The sequence below is a fragment of the Tupaia chinensis genome, unplaced genomic scaffold (assembly GCF_000334495.1).
Source record: "Tupaia chinensis unplaced genomic scaffold, TupChi_1.0 Scaffold149798_1, whole genome shotgun sequence".
NCBI lineage: Eukaryota > Metazoa > Chordata > Mammalia > Scandentia > Tupaiidae > Tupaia > Tupaia belangeri.
This window is the reverse complement of record NW_006209642.1, coordinates 304,602-312,547: the sequence shown is the minus strand read 5'-3', so window position 1 is coordinate 312,547 and position 7,946 is coordinate 304,602. Positions and strand designations below refer to the sequence as shown.

General features: G+C 41.3%; 1 protein-coding gene across 2 annotated transcripts in view; it reads left to right on the top strand.

Annotated features, from left to right (window-relative positions):
* The first annotated feature begins 208 nt into the window (after nucleotides 1–208).
* PKIB (cAMP-dependent protein kinase inhibitor beta) overlaps nucleotides 209–7,946 on the top strand; it is a 118,180-nt gene continuing 110,442 nt past the window's right edge. Inside the window, exon 1 of one of the 2 annotated variants that reach the window (XM_027769475.1) lies at nucleotides 209–401. The gene's annotated coding sequence lies outside the window, so the exon portion shown is untranslated. The remainder of the gene's footprint in view (nucleotides 402–7,946) is intronic. The other variant, XM_027769474.1, reaches the window with a different exon arrangement.

Sequence of the window (7,946 nt, the reverse complement as noted above, 5' to 3'; positions counted from 1 at the left end):
ACACAGGTTTTGCGGTGATCAAAGGCTATGAGTTTTCTGTTAACACCCGCACAGGATAAAGAGCTCCCCCCAGGGCTCCAGGAGGGAAGAGCCACTTCGCCCTTTGCGTTGGGGAGCTTAGCGATGTCCCTGTTTGCACCGAGAGGCTGACACCGCCGAGGGAGCCGCGCTCAGCGCTGGGGGGGGGGCGGGACTGGGCTGCAGCTCCCTCCGCCCCCGGAGTAGCTGCCTCCGCCCGATTGCGCCCCAGCCCAGTAGCTCAGGCGAGGCCGGATCCCGGCGGACTGCAGGGACTACAACGATCGGGAGTTCACGTCGCAGCCCCGGGCCGCAGAGAAGGTCGGCGAGCCCAAGAGCGAGAGGACTTGGCCCAGGCTAGAAGGGCAGTTCTGCGCGCACTGGTATGTACCAGGGAGACTGGGAGGGGAAGTGAGTGTCGCTGGTGCGAGGATGGGGAAAGGACTTGGGCAGTCGTGGGGTGGGGGGCGGTGGTGCTGAGTGTCCAGAGATGTGCTAAGTGCAACTTTCCATTTCCCACCCTATGTTCACAAGCTTGGGGGAATTTAAAGCTCATGTCTCTTGCTAAGGCGACCACAGCATTTAACATGCAAACCAGGGTACTTTTAGAGTGAAAGGGTGCGCTCAGGACAACAGGCTTAACGGGCACTTCTTGTCACCTGCTTCTTGCCCGCTCTGCCAGGAGGTGGGCTTTGGTGACCTCCTGTCTCATGTTGGCGAGCCTTTCGCCTCTCGAACCAGCAGTGCCACGTCGTTTTCGTTGAGCGCTGCTTTCCAAGCCCCAGGCAGTGGCGAAGGCCACCGGGTCAGCAGAGACGTGGATTCTAACCGGTTCTGCCAGCGTCGAGCTGTGCGGCTTTAGCTAAGTCACCTCACCTCACTGGTCTTGTTCTATTTGTTGATGAAATGTGAGGTGAGTAGACCGGACGACACCAAAAGTCCCTTGTAGCTAATGGATTTTCCTTGCTCCTAGGACCTGGCGGACCGCAAAGGCGGACCCTGGTGGAAGGTAGTCATTGGGGTGGAGGTACCGAGGGTCCAGGCCCTGGTTGCCACTGTATTCCCTCGGGGAATCTCCTGAAGGTGCCATACGAGGGGAGATGACCCTGCTTTACCGCTCCCCAAGCCCACAGGTCCCTTTTTACTGAAGCTGAAACAGCCAGGGGCAGTCCCCCCTTCCTAGTCCTCTTCCTCGGATCGCAGGATCGCAGACGGCCGAACTTAGGTCCTGTAGGAAAACACTTGGCTCCAAAGCTACACGCAGGGGAGGCACTAAGACAGACCTACCAACGGACAGCATGCAGGACCAGCATGCAGGACGTTAGCTGGCGTCTGTGCAGGACTCTCAGGTGGAGATTTGAAGCTGATGATCCCTTACATGTTTACCTAGAAAAAAAAATTAAAAACTAAAACACTTTTATCAATCGTTGGTATAGTGACAAGGTGTTAAATTAGAATTATCCTGAGTGCTGTGTATTTCTCTTTATGTATACATAGATTCAAAATCCATCTGCCTACTATCTCTTCACAAAAATACCTTCCTTCTTGTCACACACGAGCACACAAACCCTGCTGGGATTTAATCTTCAGAGAGCTCAGAATCTGGATTATTAAAGTGAGAACTAATATCCGCTACAAGAAGTACTCTAATACAGTACTTTCTGGATCAGAGTTGGTTAGATCAGCATTTAGAAAAAGCTTTGTTTCCTGTTAGTATCAGATACTAGCCGGTGCTCCCTGACTGACTAGTAGAGAGCTCATTTTCTGAAAGGTTTTGGGAGTCCAGATGATTCCATTTTAAAGCAAAGTACACTTTTGAGAAAAACTCTTTTTGGAAAAGGGTTTTGGTAACTGACTTTTAAAGCTTATTTTTACTGTAACTTTCTTCAACAAAATATCAAAGACTAATGGACTACTTTATGCACAGTATTTCAAGTGTCAAATTGCATTTTTGTTAATTTTTTTCTCTTTAGTCAATTTTAAACATATTTAGATGAATCGTGGATTAATTTTTTCACAATTCTAATTACTTAAATTCCTGTGTAGAGTTCTTTATCATTTGAGATGCAATTTACATATCATACCATTCACTTCTTTCAAGGGTCAATGATTTTTAGAAATTTCCTTTCATTTATTTTTCAATGATTTTTAGAATTTTACCAAGTTGGAAAGGCACTGCCATAATCTAGTTTCAGGACATTTTCATCACCTCAGAATAGTCTTCAAGCTCATTTATAGTCTCTGTTCCTACCCTCAGCTTCAGGCAACCATTAATTTACTTTCAGTCACTATAGATTTGCTCATTCTTTCTGTACATTTCATATACATAGAATGATATATTATGTGTGGGTTTTTTTTTGGTTTATGACTTCTTTCACGTAGCATAATATTTTTGAGGCTCATTCATAATTTATAACATTATTAGTATTTCATTCTTTTTTACTGCTGAGGAATTTTTCATTGTATGGGTATACCATATTTTGTCTATTCACTGGTTGATGGATATTTGGGTGGTTTCCAGTTTGGTCCTATTATGAATTATATGACTAAGAACATTCACATGAAAGCCTTTGTGAGTACTTCTGTTTTCATTTCTCTTGGATAGATAGCTACTCGGCAGAGGAAATTCTGGGTTGTATGATTATATTTTATCTACATTTATTTATTTTAATTTTTTGAGAGGTTTTTGCTATAGGACGCATATGCTTGCAAGAAAGAGAGAAGCAGAGAGACAGAAAGTGAGAAATCCCCCCCCTGCCACCCCCTGGGAGATGACCACACTGCAGTCCCTTCTCCTCCATTCTCCTCTTGGGATCTTAGGCATGCACGCACACGTACCCGGCATGAGTTTGAGCCACTGGGTCCAGGACTCGAACTTCAGTCGACTACATGGGAGTCCAGTGACATAGCCATTATGCCAACTGCTGGCCCCTTTTTGTCTAAATTTAATTAACGCTATAGAATTCTTTTTGGGTACAAGTTATATATTTACAAAACGTAGAAAATTCTGGAGAAATAAATGTTTTTTATTGGATCATATGTAACTTTATATGTTTGTAGACAGAGGATTGAGACAGGATACACTTTGCTTCCTTTCAAATTTAGAGCTGAAGTACAGCAAATATATATATTTTTTCTTTATTTGTAACAGAGTGTGTGAGTGGACACTTGAGAGTGAGGGAGGGAGAAAAAACGCTCTCCAATGGGGCCTAATCACACTGAAGTCCTTATTCCTCCAATTCTCCATTCCATCAGGATCCTAGACACTGATGCATGTGCCTTCCATGCCTGACAGGGGTTTGAACCCCAGTCAGCCACCTGGGATCCAGTTTCCTCTACACAGTGCTTAACAACAGCAATCTGGGGACAGTCCCACCGTAAACAATTTTGAAAAAAAAAGTAGTGTTTCTCAGAAGTAAGTCATTTCTTGCTTAATGTTTTTCCTTAATGCTAAATGAGAATGAGTCAGGCTTAATCAAGACTAAATTTCCATCTATGTCCATTGAAACTCAGAAAGAAAACAGTTTGAAAATCATATTTTAAGATGTTGATGAGATTCAGCTCTGAATGGCTTGACAGGAAATTAAGTGGTTTTCCATTCCTTTAATGCAAAATTTCAATTGAGTTAAAAAAGAAGAGAAAACATTGCTTTATGAATATCAAGAACAAACTATAAATATGATTATAAAATAAACTGTCTTAACCTTGATGCCATGTAATTCTCTTAAGTAATTAATTAAACTTAATCTATTAGTAGATGTGGATACCAAAAGTCAAGATTAAGTGATTTACATATACAAAAATCATGTATTAGGGATAAATCTACTGCTCTAGTCTTCTTTTTAGAAACTTCTCCCATTAGCTTTTGTTTTCCAAGTCCTTTTGGTGTCAGACATTTTTATGTGCTCTATGAATTTTTTATAAGTCATTATCAGTTAGTAATATTACATAAGAATTCTAGGTTAAGCACTTGAACATACCCGTGAAACTGAAAGTGGTTATTAGTTTTTTTATCCCTTTTATTTGAAGTACAAGTGATTTTAATAAATAAAACAGACATTCCACTTTTTTTTGGGGGGGGGAGGTTTTTGCTATAGGGTGTGTGCGCTCTCCAGAAAGACAGAGAGACAGAGAGACAGAAAGCGAGAAATCACCCCCCAGGGGGAATGGCCACACCGCAATCCCTTCTCCTCCATTCTCCTCCCGAGATCTTGGATATGCACACACACGCACCCAGAGTGAGTTTAAGCCACCGGGTCCAGGACTCGAACCGCGGTCGACTACATGGGAGTCCAGTTACATAGCCATTATGCTAACTGCTGGTCCCAGACATTCCACTTTTTACTCAAGTGAGATGTGTGTTTGATTCTAGCTCTTCGCTATATGTATCTACTGAGGTGTGGTGCACTTGATGAACTCAACAGAGTGGATTCGTGCTTCCTGTTATTCCTGTTTTTAAAAATGTGATAGCATAGAAGAGTTGGGCTAATTGGTTGGAGAAAAGATTTGAAGATTAAATAAGAATGAAACTATTAAGATAGGCATATATTCTTGAACAACAGAAGATATTCTGAGAATCCTGAATCCATTTGAATAAAATTTCTGAGATTGGAAAGAGGGTCAAAGGAATGTGGTACTTTAGGACTATTCAGTCTAGAACCAAAACAATTTTTTTTAATAAATATTTTTAAAATTAAAATTGGTTCACATATTTGTGAGATACACTGTGGTTCTTCAGTACAAGAATGCAATGTGTAAGTGATTAAATCATTGTAATTAAAAATTAAAATATTTATTCTATTTTAAATTTATTACCATTATTATTATTATTATTCAATTTGCCACAGGGCATGTGCACTTACCAGAGGGAGACAAAGAAAAAAAGACAAAAAGTGAGAAAGCTGCCAGGTATGGGACTTGAACCAAGGTCAGCCATGTGAGAGTCCAGTGCCCCAATCACCATGCCACCTGCTGACCCCAAATCAGGATAATTCTTATACCCATCATCTTAAGCGTTTGTATTACTCAGGTACATTCAAAAATCCTTTTAGTTACTCTGAGATAGAAAGTAAACTGTTAACCGTATAGACTCTACTGTATTTTGTTAACACCAGAAATTGTTTCTTTTTACTATCTGCAATTTTGTTTCTGCTAATCAACATTACTCTGTCTGTCCATAACTTTTCTAGCCTCTAGTGGCTATGCTTCAACTTTATACTCTTATGCTTTTATGAGGTTATTTTTTCAGATTTCCATTTATGAGGTAGGACATGTTATATTTCCTCTTCTGCGCGCGGTTTATTTCTCTTAACATAGTATCCTCCAGGTTCACCCACTTAAATGACAGGATTTCATTCTTTTTAATGGCTGAATTGTATTTGTGTATGTGTATATGTGTGTGTGTGTGCGTGTGTGTGTGTGTGTGTGTATGCTATATTTCCTTCATCCAAGTTTTTGTCTGTTGATGGACACTTAGGTTGATTCCTACAGAGACAGGTTTAAACACTTGTTTCAGGGAGCAGCTACAGAAGCACCTAACGTGAAATAAATGGAACGAGCTCCTTTCATGCCTCCTGGATTCTTTCTGCCCAGCCTTCTATTTCCTTCTCAGTCTTTAGATCTTCAGGGCTGGTCAAAGAGAAACCCATCCCCTGAAGTGTAGAAATCAACATGGTTATCTATAGATTTTTATTTTTTGGATAAAATAAAGGGAGAAACTGAGAGCCAGTGTGAAAGCTTAAGGAATAAAACCATGGAAGACAGGATAGATTTAAGTGGTTTTCCTTTATATGTTTATATTTTAATGATCACGAAATGATTTAATTTGAGATGAATTTTTTTTTGTAGAATTTTGCCACAGGGCAAATGTGCTTGACAGAGAGAGACAGAGACAGAGAGAGAAGCAAAGTGAGAAATCACCCCCCCCCCCAAGGCTCTGGCCATGCTGCAATCCCTTCTCCATTCCCTTCTCAGGATTTTAGGCACAAACACACATGTGTCCAGTATGTTTTTCAAGTTGCCAGGTCCAGACTTGAGCCACAGAGTCCACCATGTCGATCCAGTTCCTTCACCACTACACCTGCTGGCCCTACACTAATTTTATGGACAAGGCTAATATGTCTCAAGAAGAAAATATTTTTCTTAAAATAATTGTTGTGTTTGTGTATATAAATAAAGATGGGTTATAACTCATGTAATTATATTAGTTTATTGTGTATATTTAAAAAAAATTGAGAATAAGTGCTTGGCGCCTCTGGCGCCAAATGTAACATTAAATTTTGAGACACTGAATAGGTCCCTGTTGTCTGTCTTTCCCAAATAAGCTTTCAAATATATTAAAAAGCCAGACTACAGGTAGGATGATTTTTTCCCCCACACTCTGAAGGTTTGTAAAGAATCTATCAAGCCAAAAGAAGAAGTTACAAAGACCAGGGTTTCCACAGAAACCGCTCTGCCTCTCAGTTCCTCCATCCCTGAAGAAGGCTGTTTACCAGAATTGCAATGCAGTTCTGTGCATTACAGTGGAGAAGCAAAACTTGTGATGGCAGTGAAAATTTAGAAAAGCAAAAACAGAACCCACACCGCCATGTCTGTGTAACATGTCACAAATCGTATATAGGTTCTCTCTATGTACTGCTATAGATCTGGAAAGGTTATATTGGAGGGGTATTGAGCAGACTGTTGTAATTGTCTAAGCAAGAGATGCTAAAGAGTGAGTCAGGGCAATATAATTAAGAATGAAGAAGACTATTCCAGTTCTGGAAATATTAGGAGCTGAAAATGACTGGACTCGATGGTGGTGGGAATAGGAAATTAGGAAAAGGTGAGAATAAAGAGTACATCTCAGATTCTTGGTTTTAGATCAGGCACTGACACTATTTTTAAACCGGGCAGTATAATAATAGGGGCAGATTGCTGAGTGTATTGGGTTGGATAGTGTCTCTCCTAAATTTATTTTCCTCCTAGAACTTCAGAATGTGGCCTTATTTAGAAATAAGGGTATTGGAAATAAGAGTTAGTAATGGAGTAAGAAGGGCCCTTTACCTAATATAACTGGTTCCCTCATAAGCAGAGGAAAGGAGACACAGAGGCAGAAGTCCATAGGACAATGAACGTGTGACAATGAGGCAGAGGTTGGATTTATGCAACTGCAAGCAATGGGATGCCAAGGTTTGCTGAGACACAGGCATGGAACAGATTCTTTGAGTCCATAGGAAACAACCGACCTATTGACTTTGTTTTGGACTGGTAGCCTGCTAAACACTGTGGGCATAAAATTCCTGTTGGCTTAAACCACTTGGTTTGTAGAAATTTGTTATAGCAGTCCTGGAAGACTAATACAGTGGGTGTGGGGGAAGATGATGAGTAAAAGATAAATCAGAGGGGCTAGAAGGTGGTGTGGTGGTTAAGGTGCTAGACTTCCATATGGCTGACTGAAATAGGAGCCCTGGATCTTGTGACTTGTAAAACATGCTGGGCACATGTGCATGGGGGCCCAAGATCCCAGGAGGAGAATGGAAGACAAGGGATTGCAAGTGGCCATTCCCCAAGGGGGGTGATTTCTCACTTTCCCTCTCTCTGTCTCTCTCTGTCTCTTGCTAAGGCACATGCCCTATGGTTGGGGGAAGGAGCAGAGATAAGGTATCTAATAGGCTATTGCATAACATGCTCAGGAGCTGTGGCTTTAGTTAACACTGTTATGCAGGAGGTAAATACAATGATAAGGTAAATATAATGATAACCCTCCTGTGGTAAGAACTCAGAATAAGAAGGGAAATGGGAGAAAGCAGAAGCCCTGGAAATGAGTTCTTTTGGGAGTCCAAGAGGAGAAGCTGGCAAGGGTATTATCATAGCCATAAAAGTACAAGAGACCAGCAGTTAGTGTAATGGCTATGTCGCTGGACTCCCACGTAGTCGACTGCGGTTTC